Source organism: Corvus cornix, chromosome 26 (genome assembly GCF_000738735.6).
Source record: "Corvus cornix cornix isolate S_Up_H32 chromosome 26, ASM73873v5, whole genome shotgun sequence".
Taxonomy (NCBI): domain Eukaryota; kingdom Metazoa; phylum Chordata; class Aves; order Passeriformes; family Corvidae; genus Corvus; species Corvus cornix.
In genome coordinates this window covers 3,133,911-3,151,722 of record NC_046354.1, presented here as the reverse complement: position 1 = coordinate 3,151,722, position 17,812 = coordinate 3,133,911, and the positions used below count along the sequence as shown (strand labels likewise).

The following is a 17,812-nucleotide window of genomic DNA, read 5'->3' as shown; positions in this document are numbered from 1 at the left end:
GATCTCCCACAGAGCTCTTCCCCCTTAGCTCCTGCCTCTGGGAAACCTGGCAGGGACCAAACATCGCCAGGAAGCTGCAAATACCTTGGGATGAAAATCCAGCCTTTTGCCTTGGCTCAGCCATAGCTGGAAAATGAAACGTTGGGGAGGTACCTAATCCTGTGGCTCCTGGAGAGCTGGAGGGGTGTGTGGGAGGCGGGTGGGAGAGGGGACTCCTACTGGGATTGAGTCCTTGGTGTTTCTGCAGCAGGTGCTGAAGGTTCAGTACAACAACCAAAAAGTTCCTGTGGGTTCTGTGTCCAGCCCAGAGCTTCAGCCTGAGCCCTCAAAACACCACCCGTGGTGCTATGGAGCTGTGACAAGGGAAAAATACCCCCACACCCCCATGCACCTCCTCTCCTCTCCTCTCCTCTCCTCTCCTCTCCTCTCCTCTCCTCTCCTCTCCTCTCCTCTCCTCTCCTCTCCTCTCCTCTCCTCTCCTCTCCTCTCCTCTCCTCTCCTCTCCTCTCCTCTCCTCTCCTCTCCTCTCCTCTCCTCTCCTCTCCTCTCCTCTCCTCTCCTCTCCTCTCCTCTCCTCTCCTCTCCTCTCCTCTCCTCTCCTCTCCTCTCCTCTCCTCTCCTCTCCTCTCCTCTCCTCTCCTCTCCTCTCCTCTCCTCTCCTCTCCTCTCCTCTCCTCTCCTCTCCTCTCCTCTCCTCTCCTCTCCTCTCCTCTCCTCTCCTCTCCTCTCCTCTCCTCTCCTCTCCTCTCCTCTCCTCTCCTCTCCTCTCCTCTCCTCTCCTCTCCTCTCCTCTCCTCTCCTCTCCTCTCCTCTCCTCTCCTCTCCTCTCCTCTCCTCTCCTCTCCTCTCCTCTCCTCTCCTCTCCTCTCCTCTCCTCTCCTCTCCTCTCCTCTCCTCTCCTCTCCTCTCCTCTCCTCTCCTCTCCTCTCCTCTCCTCTCCTCTCCTCTCCTCTCCTCTCCATTCCTGCTGTCCCTTGTCCCCAGTTGTGTTTTGCAGGCAAAGCCCCTCTTGTGCTGGGGTTTTGCATCCCTGGGGGCCCCTCTGGCCCCACTGGCAGTACAGGGTGGGATTCTGGATCAAACAGTGCTCCTTCAGCATCAGGTGTGCCTGGTGAAGGTGAGATCTGGGAAGGGTGGATGTGGAGAGTGAGTAATTGGAGGCCAAGAGGCAAAAAAGTGTCTGTCAGAACAGGATTGATTTGAAGCTTTTCACTGGAACACTTGCAAAAAAAGAGAAAAATCAATCCTTATTCCCTGGACTTGAGAGTGTGTTTACTGTATTCAGCAGCCAGCATTAAAAGTGAATTCCAGCAATTGCAATTACAGCTTTCTCCTTCGTTGCCATCCCCCCTCTCCCCCCCAATCCCTCTTTCCCCTCCTCGCTGCTTGGCTTTCGTTGTGTTTTGGAGCCTAAGGCAAAGCTAATGCAGTCAAACTGAGAGTGGTTTTATAAATTGTAAAGCCCACCTTCCCCCTTCCTTCCCTTTCCCCGGGGATTTGCTTTTCCCGAGCGCTGTCACAGCCGATTCAGCTCGGAGCGCTGGAGGTGCCCGGCCGGGCGGATGGTGGGGCTGGAGCCCAGCTCGGGGTGAGGGACGGGCTCATCCCTGTGCTCCCGGGGCTCCCTGAGGGACCTTTCCATCCCAGAGCCTGGAATGTGGAGTGCTGGGGCTGGGGGAGCCCTGCGGGGAGGAAGTGCCGGGAATGGGATGGGATGGGATGGGATGGGATGGGAATGGAATGGGATGGGATGGGAATGGAATGGGATGGGGATGGGGATGGGGATGGGGATGGGGATGGGGATGGGGATGGGGATGGGGATGGGGATGGGATGGGATGGGATGGGATGGGATGGGAATGGGGATGGGGATGGGGATGGGATGGGGATGGGATGGGAATGGGGATGGGGATGGGAGGGGATGGGCAGGAGGACAAGGATGGGGATGGGAGGCTGGGAATGGGGATGGGAGTGGGATGGGGGTGGGATGGGGATGGGGATGGGGATGGGGATGGGGATGGGGATGGGGATGGGATGGGGATGGGGATGGGGATGGGGATGGGATGGGAATGGGATGGGATGGGAGGGGATGGGCGGGAGGACAAGGATGGGGATGGGGGGATGTGAATGGGGATGTGAATGGGATGGGGATGGGGATGGGGATGGGATGGGGATGGGGATGGGGATGGGGATGGGGAGGAAGGAGCCCGTGCGGGGAGGACTCATCCGAGCCGGTACCGCACCTCTCCCGCCTCCACCGGCGCTTCCCCCGCCAGGGCACACCCAGCCCTCGCTGGGAGCTACGCAGGGCGCCCAGTGCTCCCCCACAGACCCTTCTGACTGGTCCCAGTAGAGGGCACTGATGTCTGTGCTCTGAGCACGTTCATTAACCTTTAATTAACGCACCGAGTCCCGCACCGGTGAGCGTGGAGGGGGTGAATGGGGTGGGGAAAGCATCGAGTGCGGGGTCGCTGCCGGGGTCCTCAGGACAGGCTCCAGACGGGACTTGGGGCATTGTCCCAGACCAGAAAAATGAAATTGGTTGGGTTTTGGTTTCTATTTTGTTGCAGCCGCCGAGGAGGGAACCGGAGTCCCCCTGCCCGGTTCGGGCACGGAGCTATCGCAGCTCTGGGGTGGGGGGCTCGCGTTGGGTCGGGTGTGAAGTCAAAGAGCTCAGCTTGAGCTGGGGGGGCAAAAAGCCCCCGCTGGGCCTTGGAAAGCGAGTGGGTTTGATCTGGAAATCGCTGGTGGGGAAAATAAAATATGGGAAATCAAGAAATCATTGTTCCTGCTCTGCTTTCCCGACTGTAATTTTTTTTTGGTTTAGGGGAATTTTTTAATTTTTTTTTTTTAATGTGAGGCTGTGTGGAATAAAACAAGGGACTGCTGCCTGTGTGCTGCCTGTGCTTTCCATCTCTGCATCGATCTAATCTGCCTTTCAGAAGTGCTTCCAAAAGTGCATGAACCTGCTGCTTCTGGGTGTAACAGAAGCTCCTGATTTTTGTTGTTGCTGTTGTAGTTTTGGTCTAGTAGTTTGGTTTGGTTTTTTTTTTTTTTTTTAATTAATGCTCTTGCCAGTCTAATCCAAAGGCTGGAGCTGCTTCCCACCGAGCCCATGGATTGCCACGCACAGGGATTCCCGGGGATGCAGCCAAGACCCGGCTCAGCCCTTCAGGCAAAGCTGCCGGGAGGGGTGGGAAGTCCCGTGGGAAGGGAAGAATCTGCGGGCAAAGAAGGGGACGGAGTCGGGAAAAGCCAGTGTGCTGCTGTGGGAGCGTGCTCTGGAAGCGAGATGAGATCTGCAGCTCCCAGGCTATTGCCAGGCAGGACTTTGGGAGCGCAGGGGAGGCTCCGGTGGCCGGGAGCAGCCGGACTGCCCGAGGCAGCCTTGGACAGGCAGCGCTTGGAGCGCTCAGCCCCTTCCTTGCGTTTGCTCTGGGTCCCGAGTGCTTTGCGTGCCCTTAATTCCTAACCCAGAGCTTGAGGGAAATGATTTTCCTCTTGATTTTGAGGGACGCTGAGCCGGGCCCTGGGAAATGGACTCTGTGGCGGTCTGTCGTGAATGAATTCCGTGCCCTGCTTTCCTTGGAGAGGCTGTGGAGATGGAGAAATCCTGCTGAGCTTTCGGAGAGAGGCCGTTGTGCCTATCTGCATGTGTGCAGCAGCGATCAGACGGGGCTGGGGCTGCAGCCCCTCCTGCTCGGTTAAATTGCCAGTCCTGAGCAGAGGAACACACATTGTGTTGCTCTTGGTGGCTTCAGGCAGGTCCCCAGGCTGCTGGTGACAGCGGCACCAGCTCCAGAGCGTTCCAAGAGCAGCTCCAGCTCCAGAGCTTTCCTGGGAAGTCGCTGGAGATGGTGCTGAGTCAAACGCTGCCTTTCCCAGGCACTGAGTGCAGCAGTGTTTGTTTTCCTGAGTCCCCGACTGAAGTTGCCATATACAGCGAATAAATATTGACTTAAGCATGGTTGCTGAGGCAAGGCCCTGGTGAAGCTGAGGAATTCTTTTCTCCAGCTGTTTGCAAAAGCAGGGGATGGATATAGAGGAGGGGGAGCTGCTGCAGGAGCCCCTTTTCAGTGCCCCCATGGCCCTTGTGGCTCTCTCAGGCTGTGACAGAACAGGGCTGCAGGAAAAAAAGTCAGTCCAGTGGTCAAATCCCATTCCAGCTTGGAAAAAACATCTTCATTTGTCTTGAGAGGAAAAAACAGATTTGGATTTGGATTGCTCAGCCAGGAGCAAAACTCCCTGAGCATGGAGCAGGGAACTGCCCACGTGCCACGGATCCTTCCCTTCCCAGGGATGCTCCTGCTCCCTCCTGGAGAAGTTCTTTGGTGCCAGACAGCACACAGAGCCAATCCCTGGAGTCTGAGCATACAGAAACTGATGTTTGCTGGCTCTGGAATGGATCAGGGAGGGATTTAGGGACTCACAGAACCCCCTGCACGTCCGGCAGCCTCTTTGCTGACACCGCCTTTCTCTGCAGGTCGTGCTACTCCACCTCTGCGACCCAAGATAAATCCCTTCCTGCTGTAATTACAGAAACTCGTTTGCCTGTGATTAAGCAGTTTGGTGGAAGGTGTTGGAAAGGTGGGAGCTGAGCTCTGCCACCTTGTGCTTTAATTAGGATAAAAGGGCTTCTCCCTCCCGCAGCTCCCCTGGCCCTTCCGGAGGCCTGATGGAGACAAGTTACTGTTGGCTTGACCCGTTGTTGCTGACTTAAATGAGTTCGTTCAGCTCAGTGCAAGCTGCGGGGTGTAAATGTGCTGTAATTATTGGTGTTTGGACTGGCAGGATCACCCCGTGCCCGCTGGGCAGCAGCTCCCTGCAGGTCACCTCTCCAGGAACGGAGGAAGGGCACAAACCTGCGGATTTAGGGGAAGAAAGGAAGGCCTGGGGCTTTGGGGCACTGGTGAACGGGGTGTGAGGGAATGAACGTTCAACTCTTCCCATCAATTGCTCAGACGAATTGCCCGGTTGGAATTTGAGGGTGTCTGATCCCTGTGGGATCAACGGGAGCTGGAGTCCTGCTGAGCTCCAGGAGCACAGCCAGATTTTCTGAATGCCAGGGATGGGGACTGTCCTGCCTACTCTCCTGGGGTGGATAGGGGCTGTGAGGACGGCCTGGAGGTGGTGGGCAGGGCTGGGAACCAAAGATCAGCCCCAGTTTGGCAAAACCGGAGTGTGGAAAGAACCCCGAGAAGGACTCTGTGGGTGGAGCAAACCCAGCTCCTTCTCCAGGAGACTTCCCTGGGGAGTGGGAGCAGTCTCAGGAGCGAGGGGAAAGCACCGATCTGCCGGTGTCAACAAACTAATCGGAGTTTGTGTGGTTGCACAGAGCTCGTTCCCTTTAATGTCCCCCACTCCCCGGCGGGAGCCCGGCGACGTTAATTGCTTGCGAAGGCTCTCTGAAGTGTTCTGCTGGGAGGATGTGTTTGCGTGATCTGCGAGCGGTACTTGTGAAAAGTGGCGATCCGTGTCGCCACGAGCCGCCTGATTCATCCCCGATCGATGGGAGCCTGGCGAGCCGGGCGCGGGGGAAGGGGACAGGGGCACTGCGGGATGAGGTGGGGAAGTTGTTAGGGACCGGTGCTCGGGAGAGTCAGGAGGAAGCGAGGAGTTGTCGTGACTGCTCGGGGTCGCCTGGATTTCGTTTCTCTCCCAGGTGTAAGGACACAGCCTGGGCACCCCTCTGGGACGGAGAGTGGGTGATTTAAACTGAAGGAAGCTGCTGGGATGAGCAGAAGGATGTTCTGCAGAGCAGCACCTCAGAGGATGAGCTGCATCTGCCTGGGAGGTGCTTCTGCGTCTCGTAGTTCACATCTGGCCAATGTGGGCAGCTTTCCCTGGTGTTCATCCTCCTGCAAAACCATTTGACTTTCCTAGCTAATAAAATCCGTGTTTTATGAGAGGGAAGCAGTTGTTTCCCCTCCTCCCCGAGGCTGGAGCAGAGCCTTGGAGGGCTGTACTGGCTGCGCTCTGCTGACGTGCGGGGGATGCTCCGTGCCACACTCGGTGCTTCCTCTGCAGAACTCATCTGCAGAGGGCTGGAGTTTGGACTGGTGCAGGGCTGGGAGGTGCTGGGCACTGCCCTGACACGCCCGATCCCAGCCTTTTGTGGGAAGCTCCAGACTTGGCAGAGGTCTCTAAGGAGAGGAGAGATGGGATCAGCCCTGGGCAGAACGGCAGGACAAAGTCCCAGCCAGTGCAGGGACCCTCGGGAGGGATTTTAACCTCTCTTGCTCTTCCATTTCCCTTACCCTGCGTGCTGGCCGTGAGGGCAGGGTTTATCCAGCGTTTGAAAAGCTCTTGGGATTGCGGTCTCAGCCCCTGGGGACAAGGTGACTCTAAACCCAGCCCCCTCTGGCTCTGTCAGCGTGGGCTCTGTGCCTGTGCCAGCCAGGGCTGGTGGCTGCCGTTTGCCGGTCCCACTGGCCCTGCTGAGCCGGCTGTCGGTGCCAGGAGAAGCGTTGGCTCCTCGGGAGCCTCTGGCAGAGCAGCTGGAGCGACTTTCTCTGCATGGCAGGGGACCTGACAGGTGGCTGCTCAGAGCCTGTGGGATCAGCCCTCGGCTCTCGGCTCCCAGCGGGAGTGCGGGGCTGGAGCAGCCAGGCTTGCAAATGCAAGAGGGCTTAGAGCAAATCTGTCTTGGAACTGCCAGGGCGAGGATGCCCACGGTGGCTCTGGCAAAGCCACCCAAAGCTGGGCTGCTCCTGAGCACCAATTAGTCAGCAGCAGAGCCACTTTCATCCCCTGACATGCTTTTAGCAATCCGTGGTTCACTTCCAATTCATCTGAAGGCAGGAGTGTGTTCTCTATCCTGGCGTGCCCTCTGAATCGGGCTGGGCTGCCGTGTGCTGCTGCTTCCCTGGGATTGGGAATTCTGGCTGCTCCTGGCTGCCTGCGCAGGGCAGACCCGCAGTGAGACCGTTCCCCTCTGTGTGAGGCTGATGGCTCTCAGGGATGGGTAGGAAACCACCCTAGGGAAGGTTCTTGCCCCTTATTTCCCTCTTTCTTTGTGTTACCAATTCCACTGCAGGGATTCGACTTCCTCGGACTGGAGCCGTCCGTACCAGGGAGGCTCTGAATTCTCAGGTGTGGAAGATGCTGCAGTCTGGAGGGACAAGGAGGGCAAACGCAGGAGGAGAGCGAAGCTAAGGGACAGCAGATCGGTGACGAAGCCAGGACGTGACCCTGAGCTGTGTCTCTGCTTCCAGCTGCCTGCTCTGGCCCAGCTGCCGGCGTGGGAGTCTCCTGCTCACGCCTTGGAGCTGAGGTGAAGCTGACCTGCTCTTCCCCCTCCTCCTCCCGCAATCCTGGCCTCATTCAGTCTCACCCAGAAGGAAAAGCTTTTGAGCGGTGCGTGTGGCAGTGCTGCGGTGGCACGTCCTGGCTGTCAGCGCTGGGGGGTGGCTGAGTCACCGGTGCCATCCCCTGCATCGCTCACAGCCTCATCCCTGACCTGCTCCCGGCAGGGACCTGGCACTGCCCGCTGCCCTGCGGTGCCCGGGGGATGAGGCCGATGTGTCCCCTGTGGAACCTTTGCATTCCTCACCAGCCCGTGGGCGTCCTCCTGTTCAGGGGGATGGGATGGGATGGGATGGGATGGGATGGGATGGGATGGGATGGGATGGGATGGGATGGGATGGGATGGGATGGGATGGGAGTCCCCATGGCAGCGCTCTGCTATGCCCGGAGCCAGCTCCACTCGTGCCAGGGCAGAAGCGGCCGTGCCAGGGCGTGGGAGAGGATCCCATCTGTGCTCGGATCGTGGCCTTGGGCTGGCTCTGTCCCTCCTGTCCGTTCCAGGGGATGATAAAACGATGCCTTAAATAACTTCGTCTTTGGCACCTGTCCCTTTTCCTGGCGCTAAAGCGATGGCACGGAGAGAAGGGTCGGTTGTTTGTGAAAACAAAGAGTGCCCGGAATGGGCAATCACCAGAGGAACAAGGGGCCGCTGAAACGCCCATAAATCTCCAATCTGTGTTTAAATGGAGCAGGGTTTGGTTTTTAATGCCCCTCTTTGTTCCTTCAGTGAGGATTATGTCCTAACAGATGGGCAGCTCCAACTGGACCATCAGTCACCAGGCACTGAGGAAGTGCACGGCTTCGTTCAATACCTCGAAGCTGAAGCCTGGATCCCAGTAGCTCTGTAATTTCTCTTTTCCTCCTTCCCCTCGGTGGGTGTAGGAGGAAATCCCTGGCAGGAAAAAAGCCCTCGGGGAGGCTGTACCTGGAAATTCCCGGTAGGAAAAGCCCCTGGTGAAGCTGCACCTGGACCAGGAGGGTCCCTTCCCACCCGGAGCGTTGCTCTCTGCCACGCTGAGCTGCACTGGTGGAAGAGATTCAGAGCACCTGGAAATCTCATCCTCCGGCCTCTTAAGCATGAATCAGTTGCAGGAGGCTTGGAGCAGCTTTGGCAAGAGATTATTTGATTCCTGGCTTTCCTTTCTTTCTCTCTGACTGTTTTATTCTCCTGTAAGCATTCATCTGGAAATTCCCCCTGGCCACGGCTGGATGGATGGCCCTGGGACAGCCACTTGCATTCTGCTGCTCTGGGTGCTTTTGAAGGCAGTAAAGTTGGGTCCTTGAAGTGCTGTCAGTAATCATTTTTATAGTGGTCAGATTGCTCATTAGCACATTTGTTTTCAGATGTTTAAACTGGAAAGAAATCCATAGTCCTTGCATTTTTAACTTGATAACCACTCAATAGAACAAATAGAGTTGGAAATTAGAGCAGGGCTGGGCTGGAACTGAGCCCTGAGCACTCACCTTTTACTCCAAAGCTCGTGGAGGCGGGATTCCCCCACAGCTTGGGGAATCACACCCATTCCAGCCCGCAGAGAGTTGATAACAGCTCCGGGTTACTGAGGTGATTAACCTGGAGGTGGATCAGGATTTAGAGGTTGCCCTAAACCAGGTGCGTTGAAAGCTTCTGCTCCAAGCTCGGGAGGAAACCAAGGGCTGGATCAAAACTTTCATTTTTAGGTCACATCCCAAAAGAACCAGTCTAAGAGCTCCTAAATGGTGGTTCCCAGAGCTGGGAGGTAATCGGCTGGAAAAAAATCCGAGGATGCCGTGCAGGAGGGCCTTTTCCAAAAAGGTCCTGGTGCGTTTGTGGAATTGTCCCGAGGGTGCTCTGGCCCGGAGCCGGGCACAGCTGAGCCCCGGGAGGAGTCAGCGTTCCCCGCACTCCCCTTCAGTGCTGGCAACAAACCAGGAAAGGGCTGCGGGACCGTGCTGGGATCATTTTATTTTTTGTAAAGCATTTCGGGATTCAGTTGGAGGCGAGGTGCTGCGCAGATGCGAGCTCGTTAGAAGATCATTATCATTATTTACCTGCTGTGCCTGTCTGTCTCTAAGTTGCGTTAGCTGCCAGCCTATTTATCCACGTTCCCCTCTCACCCTCAGAGTGCCAAACACCAGCTCGCCCAGTTTGCCGGCCCCTCGCTCCCCACCCTTCCCCGTTTCCCACTGGTCGCCCTGGGCTGTGTGTTACGGGAGCCTGAGGGAAAAATGGTTTTTTCTTTTTGAAGCTTTGCAATGCAGGGAGTGTGCCCAGGCAGAGCGTGTCCCCCTCACAGCCTGGGGGGGCCTCGGTGCTGCTGTGTCACGGCGCTGTCGTGGTGCTCAGAGGAGATAATTAGGATGAGGGAGCTAAAAATTTTGTCTGGCACTTTTTATAGCCTCTAACCCTGTTAGTCAGGTCATTTGGAGTCCAGGGAGGGTGGTTTCTTGCCAGAATAGATTGCGAATGGATTGAGTTCCATTACACTGTTAATTAAAAGGACTAGGAGGGGGGAAAAAAAGGAGAGGAGGAGGAGGAGAAGTGATGGACTTGGGTGAAACTTGGGAAGGAAAATGAAAACCTCCTGGGGATTTTCCACTGGTGCTGCCACGGGCATTGCCTTGGTGCTTTCACCCACTCCGTGTTTTTTGCTCTTTTTTGTCATTTTCAGCTCCCTGAGGACCCCGAGGGCTCCGTACCCCAGAGTCGCACCCAGGGCTCAGGCAGAGCAGCCGGGGGAGCAGACCCCAGCCCCGGTTTGGGAGCCTGGTCCCGCTGCCAGCGCTGGAGGGGGAGCGGGCGGTGCTTCCAGGCAGCCGCCCCCACATCCCCGCCCATCCAGGCAGCGCTGTTGGATTTCCCCGAGCAGCCTGAGAGCCCCCAGTGCCCAGAGCGCCCGTTCTGCGCCAGGGTCCCGCTGTCTGTGATGTGCCAGACGTGGCCGAGATGTCCGAGGAGCCGGGCAGGCTCTTATCAGCCGCTCGCACTGTCTCAGAACCCTTCTGCTGAGCGCCTTTTTTCCCCTAATAAACTGATAAACCCCCGTAATCCGCTGGTGGCTGATGGCAGGGCAGCCCGCGCTCCTGTGCCAGCACAGATAAGGCAGCTCCGTGCCAGCAGGGATCCGCCAGCAGCCGGGAAAGGCGGGATGGGGCTGATCCAGCCGTCCCTGGCTTGCGCTGGGAGAGGGGATGGGATTGGTGACAGAGCGGTGAGGGTGGACTTGTCCAGCCTCTGTCTTCACCTGGTGTGGGGGTTTGGCAGTGGTCAGGCAGGCTCCTGTCCTGGGGCTGTCCCACGGAACACAGGCACACCTCGCCCTCCCAAAGCCCCTTCCCAGCCCAGAGTGATCCCAGGGGTGTCCAGGCCACCCAAGGCACCACCGAGCCTTTTGCAGCCACGAGTGCACACATCGGAGCCGTTCAATTTGCCAGGCGATGAGCAGGGAGGAGGGAAAAGAGGTTTAATTCCGTGTTTTTACCGTCTTGTCAGCGCTCTCTTCGGGGGGTGGCTGATCTCTGACCTGGCGTAGCCACAGTCCTTGTTTAGCAGAGTCTGGGCTTGTTCTCCCGGTTTCTTACAGTGGAAAACAGCTCATTAGCACGAAGGAGCGCTGCCGCCCTGGAGACTCTCCTCTTGCTTTTTTTTTGCACAGCACAAGGATGGAGTCTCTTTCTCCTGGCGCTGAGCAGCATTTTGGGCTCACCTCCGTGTCCTCCTCCTCCTCTTCCCCCCTGTTCTGGGGTTAGCGTTGGCTTCTCCCTCCCTTTGATGCAGGGTTTGCAGCTGGGGGCAGCAAATCAAAAGTAGGATCAATTTTCCCGCTGCCTCCTCTTCTTAATTATGTGCATTTATGAATCTGTTTGCTGGTGCCGGAGCGAGCGGGCTCAGCCCACAGCCCGCTGTGTGGGGATGGGAAATGAAGCACCAAGACGGTGCTGACATCGGCTGGCGAGGGCCTGATCAATCAGGATGTAATAGAAAAATGGCTCTGGCTCCTGAAGGGAAGGGAAGCAAAGGATTTGATTAAAAAGTAAGGCAGTGACTGCTTGCAGGGGACGTGGCGGAGGTGGATGAATCACCAGAGAGTTACAGGGAGAGGTTTGGGTCTGGGAGAAAAGTGAGGGACTCTGTCACCCCCCTGGGATGACCTCTCTCATCACTGGATCTGTCCTGGCTCTCGCTGCCCTTTTTCTGATGGGAATCTTGGGTTCCTGGAGGCAAAGCTGTGGTGGGGAATTGCCCAGGGAGCTGGGAGTGGGACTGCCCTGCAGCGGAGCAATGCTGCCCCGGATGGACCCTGGGAGCAGGACACGGATCTTCAACTTGGAAGCATCAAACCCAAGGCCTGAATCCACTTGAAGAAGAGACAAATTGTGCCCAGATGGCAAATCCTGGTGTATGAGTTGATTGTGTGTCCCTGCTCCTGCCTGTGAGCTCCTGAGCTGTGCCAGGCTCCTTCCTGGAGCTGGGTGCAGGTGCTGGTACTGGCGCTGCTGGCATTTGGTGTGGGCAAACAGGCACTAAATAATCGGCAGCTCATCGATCCAAGGTCACCCATGCCAAGGCGTGATCGATAGGAACGGACAGCTGAGTGGTTCTGTAATGAAGTGCCTTCACCTTAGTGGATTTGGGAGAGAGCGAGGGTATGGGAGATTAAATCCTCCTGCCATCGACAGCTCATCAAGCAAAAGATATATTAGTGAAGAAAAATTATGCTTGCCGAACCCTGAGGGGAGGAATTGAGCTGCTGGGAACTGTTTGTGCTCTTTGGGGGAACATCAGCCAGAGGAGCAGCTCCGCTGCCTCCCAGCACCCCGCTCCCAGCACCAGCTCCCACCCCGCTGGTGGGAACTTCCCAAGCAGCCTTCGAGGGCTTTGAAGGGATTAGGGAATCAGAGACGGAATTTGCCACGGCTGCTGCTGCAGCCCAGCATGAGCCTGGTGAGGATCTGGCTGTGCCGTGCTAAAACCCACTGATGTCCTTCCAGCCCGACGGGCTGTGACAGCAGGAGAGGGCACCGTGCTGTGCCCACCGTGCCTGGGCTGCCCTGGAGCCCCCAGGGGAGAGAGAGAGGCTGGGAAGCACCGGTTCCCCAGCAGGTTCCAGGATGCCACAAGCAGAGGGGAGGGCTTGGCAGTCTCTGGAGGGTCCGGTGGGATCAGGCTGGAATGAAAGGAGCAGGGTTAGATGCTGCATTTCCAGCCCTCACCTGCTCCCCCCCTTCCCTGGCTGGCAGCAGGAAGGCGAGAAAGTGAGTAACGCTCAAACCCCGCGAGGGTCTGCGGCAGCAGCAGCCCCTGGCGTCTCCCCCACCTGTTTTCCCAGACAAACTTTCTGCCGTGATCCACACGCTGCTTTATTGAGCTCTATTTCCTGCAGTCTAACTACAGCGAGGAACTGGCAGCAGCCGGCGGCGCGGAGCGGCCGCTCTCGGCCGCGGGGTCCCTGGGGTTTTATTGCCCTGCCAAGCCCCTACATCACGGTGACAAGGACATAATTACATATCGGACCGGGGAGGATGAAGCGCCCGGCACCTCCTAAACGTGTCAACATGATTTGAGAGGTTTGGGCTCGGCTGGACTTGGCAGGCATTGGATTGTGGACTCCAATCACACGGGCATCCGGGGGATCAATAGCCTCACACCTCCGGGCACCGGCTGCAAGGTGAGGGACGGGGGCGCCGGGTGTCGGGGACATCGATTAAGTTGATGTATGGCTTGGGTTTGGGGTTAGTCACTCTCTCTTCCTGCTGGGAAGAGGAAATCTCATGGACAGACCACGCTTTGGCAGCTCCATCCCACGGCAGCCCTTGGCAGCAGCTCTCCTGCAGCAGGACAGGACCGTTGCCCCTTTCCCCTCCTTCAGCTTTCACCTCCTGACGCTCAGGTGGGCAAAGAGCTGAACCCTAACTCATCCCCCTCTGTCCCCTGTGTCCTTCTCTGTCCCCATGTCCCTCTCTGTCCCCCATGTCCTTCTCCACCCTCGCCACATCCACAGGAACAGGGTCTCCCCTCCACACACCACGTGCTGGAGGATGCTCAGCTCAGCCCCTCTCTGTCCCCACTCGTTTAATGTGACCAATTAATTTCCCAATGCTCCAGCCCCAGGACTCTCCTGGAACGTCCCACACTGGCCCTGGCTCAGCTGGTGCCCCGGCCTGTGGCACCTGTCGGGGGCTCCCCTGCCAGCCCCGATTACCCGGTGCCACTTAAGAGGAAAACACCTGCAAACAAATTGAATGTTTCTAAGCACAAATTGGTTTTTCAACTGCTCGAGATTTAAAGTGGCACTACAGCAAAACAACATTATTTTAGGCCCGGTGTCCTTGGAATACAGATTTTATTTTCTCTCGGGTTGTCCTGGGGGAATGTGCTATGTGAGGAAGGAGAGGGAGCTGGGAAGAGGCACATCCTTTGTGGAATGCAGGAAGTTTTTACCTGGCTCCTGGTGCTGTACAAGGCAGGCAGGTCCTGGGAGGCTGGTTGCACTGGGATGTCTTGGATTCCATCTGGAACAGCCGGTGGGTCAGGATTAGGGTTAGGGTTAGATCTCACACCTGCGCTGCTGTCCTGAACCACTCCCAGCCTGGGAAGTGAGGACACCCAGCACCTGCAAAAGCAGAGCTCAGAGGTGCCTCTGCAGGTCCCTCCTGTCCAGGGGGAGGAGATGATCCCTGCTCCCGTGGTTGGCTCAGACCTGGACCTGATGGATCCAAAATGATGGCTCCCACCTCACAGCTCCTGGCGAGGCCCCAAGCTGTGCTCAGCACCCTCCGGAGCTCCCCTCCCCTCTCTGCAGGCTGCATTTCCACTCCATCACCTCGCTCGGCGGGAGCAGAGCCACGCTGGGAACGCCAGGGTTGATCTTTTCTGACATTTAGCACCACTGCTGGCGGCAGCAGCGCCTGTTTAATTCACCTGTTGCTCTGCCCCTGTCAATCACTGTCAGCGTCGGAGCAGATCTGGCACTGGGGGATGGCGGGGAGGAGTGTGGGGGGCTGGGTGAGACCCCCTCAATTATTTTGGACTGGGGACATCCATGTGGAGCCGGTGCTGTCAGTCCCCTGTCCCAATGTGCCTCGGCCTGCTGAGTTCTGCAGCAAAGCTGGCGTGTTTTATTGATTATTGATATTGATTTGCTGTCTCAGCTCCTCATCCCCCACCCAGCAAACCCCCTTCTCTTCTGGGGAGCTGATGAGGTTCAAGCTGTGGAGCTTTGCAGGGTTTTGTGGCAGTTCCCATCCCACCAGCCCCTGGAACAACCTAAAATGCTCAGCAGCTGAGCAAATGAAGACAAAGCAGCCTGAGGTCTCACTTGTTGCCCTTTGCAAGAAGAAATTACATTAATACACCTGCGAGCCTGGGTGTAATAACAAAGCCAAAATTCCACCAATTTGGGTGCAGGAGGGGCTGAGCTCACTGCTCCTGCCACGAGCCAGGGCTGTAATTGATCTGCCAGCACGGAGAGGGAAATGCAGCTGCTCTGTGTGAGTGATTTTTGTGGGGATGGTTTGCACAGCGCTGCTGCCGCTGCAGCTCTGAGCAGGGCTGTGCAGCAGAGGAGACACTCAGCCCTGAGTTTGCACCCCAAACCCCCCTCCTGGGGTCTTTGCAGGTCACTGGCTGAGAACTGAGCCATTCCCTGGGATCCAGCCCTGCGGGAGCTGCTCTGGCAGCAGGTGGGAGCAGTGCTGGACCAGCTGTTGGGGCTGTGGGACCAGGCCCGAGCTTGGCGTGTGGCTTTTGGGGCAGGAGCAGGTGTTTTATGCACTTGCAGATGTTCTGAGTAAACCTCTGATGCTCACAGCTGGGCTCGGAACCTCCAGGGCTGCTCTCAGTTGTTTGCACCTCAGATGTGAGGCTGGCTTGGGAAGGAGCTCACCAGGGTTTCTGCCGGGGTTTGGGGCCTCAGGTTTTGAGCCTCTGCAAGTGATGGGTTCTCCTTCACCCCCCAGTCTCAAGAGACGAACTCACCCCTCTTTCCAAAGGAAATCTGAGCCCTTGCCCATGGTTTCCCAGGTTTTCTGGGCTGTGGCACAGGGCATGGGATGCTCTCATCCCTCCACCCAACCTGTGCAGGAAGGCCCTGGGTCACGCCTGTCCTGCACCCTCCAGCGGGGCTGGTTTACGGGCTCTCAGCGTGGAGGGGCACTGCTCCCTCCAAAAAGGAAGGAGAGGATTTGCAGGAGCAAGGAAATGCTCTCCAGCCTGGGAAGGGGGAGGCCGTGGGCTCCAGCGGGCAAAGGGGCGGCCGGAGCAAGTGCTCCCAGTTGATTCCCTAAACCCTGGAACACGAGGATTTATACGGGAACGGCTGCCAGAGCAGGAGGCAGCAGGGTGAATGGAGCTGCTCTAATGGATATTAAGTGATTTGCAGGCCTGCTGCTTGCAAACACAGCTGTAAATAGCAGAGGGGAGGGGGCAGCAGATGAAGGAGGCTCAGGCTCTCTAACGGCAGCGTGTGAAAAATGGGGAGAGGTTCCTGGGCAGGGCTGGAGCAGCCGGAGAAACAAAAGCTGCAGCATCTATTTTCATATCTTTTATGTCTTCCTTGCACTTCATCTTGTTTAGGTCCGCAATTAAATTTTAAGACGCATAAGAGTGTTCGCTTACACACTTGGATTCTCTGCAGATTGAATTATTTAATAGAGTGTGGAGCGGCTCCATGATCTCGGAGCTGTGGCACCGAGCGCAGCCAAGCAGAAAATTAATAAACACTGGCTGCCGCCGCCGCGCCGCCCCTGCCTGCCGCCCCCTCCCCACCCTGCTCCAGCCTTTCCGCCAGGATTTCCTCCTTCCCTTCTCTTCTTCCTCCTTTGGTGCGGCCGTTTCTCTTCCAGCTCCACACCGCCAGCCCCTCGGGCACAGAGTGAGCAGGGATGTCTCTGGGTCGGATCCCATCCCTGTGGGAGCTCCATCCCCATCAGCCCGCTCTGGGAAGCCCCTGTGCCTTCCTGCAATGGCATCCCTTGCCCTGGAATAAATCGTGTTTCAAACGCCATCAGCTTCGTCTCTTCCCCCTCTCCCTTGCTCCCCCACCAACAAAGTTGTCCTTCTCTCCCTTTCCTTTCTTTCCTGGTAACCTTCCCAGGCAACAAATTGCAGGGGGCAATTATGCCGTGTGCTAAAGAGAACATTAAGGCAGCCACAATTTCAGTGGAGGATGGTGCTCGGCAAGCAGTGACACAAAAGCGGGCTGTGAAATTCATCAAATTGCCGGTTGGCTGGAGCACACATTTACAATGCACCCGGAGCCCCAGTGAATTATCTGAAATCAGTTTGTTATTTCTCCTCCTTTTATTTTCCCCTTTTTACAAGGAACCAAATAAAAAGGTTTGAAAATTGCTGTTGAAGAAAGGGTCTGGCCTCTCTTTCCTTGGAGGCTCTGGCGGTTTTCCTGCATCGATTCTGGGCTGGAATGTGCTGGTGTTTGTGGCTGGCGCTGGGAGTCTCCATTGCTCGTGGAATCACTGGATCCTCAACTGGATGGGGTTGGAAGGGACCTTAAAGCCCATTCTGCCATGGGCAGGGACATCCTCCAGGGTGTCCCCCAAGCCCCATCCAGCCTGGCCTGCTTCCCACAGAGCCTCCCCTCGCGCTGCTCCGTGACAGCTGTTGGACATTGTGGTGGCATTTAGTGGGGCCACCCCCCGTGGGTGACAGTAACAGAGGCCCCAGCAGGTCCCCACATCCTGGCCCCGTGTCCAACACCACCCTGTGACCCCAAGCCCTCTCCTCAGGGAGGGAGCTGCTGGAGAGCATCCTTCCCTTCCCAAAAGCCATGGGGGGAAGCTTCCTGCTGGATTGAACCGAGATTATTTCTTCTCCTTTCCAGACTATTTTTCTTTTTCCGAGTGCTGCCTTCCCCACTCCTCCCCGAGGCTTTCTGGCAAGCCTGAGGGCAGGGGGTCAGGCAGTGCTGCTTTCCCGGCCCCCACTGCCGGGTGGAAATAGCTCTTGTGGAATTGAAATTCTGGAGGGAGTATCGGACACAGCCGAGAAGCAGCTAAAACACCTCTCTAATTGCTAATCGATAACCTAAAGAAACGCTGCCCTGGCTGAAACCTGCTCCGGGGAAAAAGAACAAAAATCCTCATGATTTGTTTCGTGAGTCGAATGAGGGGTTTATTTGTCTGGTTTCTGCTTTGCTGCTCCTCCTTTCGTGTTCTTTGGAGTCCCCACACCGCGGGTTGGGGGTTTATGAAGCCGTCACCTGCCCCTCGCTCCCAAACCTCGCCGAGGAACTTTGGGCTCTGCAGCCAGACCGGCGCTAATGCCCTGTAATTGAATCATCCTCTGGATATTATTTGGCGGCTCCGAAACAGTTCTGTTCTCGAGTCATATTTTTATTAGCTTTGGGGTGGCTGCAGAGCAGGCTTTTTTCAGCACTAATACAATTTCCTTGCTTGCCACGCCGGCTGCAGCGCTGCTCTTTATTGATGTTGCCGGGATTTTGGGGCTGTCCTAAAAAGAATTCCCTGCAGATGTTCGGAGAGGTGAATTCCCACTCCCTAAGGGGGCTGTGG

At 56.8% G+C, this 17,812-nt stretch overlaps 1 long non-coding RNA gene across 1 annotated transcript in view; it reads left to right on the top strand.

Annotated features, from left to right (window-relative positions):
• The window catches only part of LOC109145287, a 35,579-nt gene extending 18,020 nt beyond the window's left edge, over nt 1-17,559 (top strand). The window contains exons 2-3 of the long non-coding RNA XR_002046588.3: nt 7,035-7,271; nt 9,955-17,559. This is a non-coding gene — a long non-coding RNA (uncharacterized LOC109145287). The remainder of the gene's footprint in view (nt 1-7,034; nt 7,272-9,954) is intronic.
• The last annotated feature ends 253 nt before the right edge of the window (nt 17,560-17,812 follow it).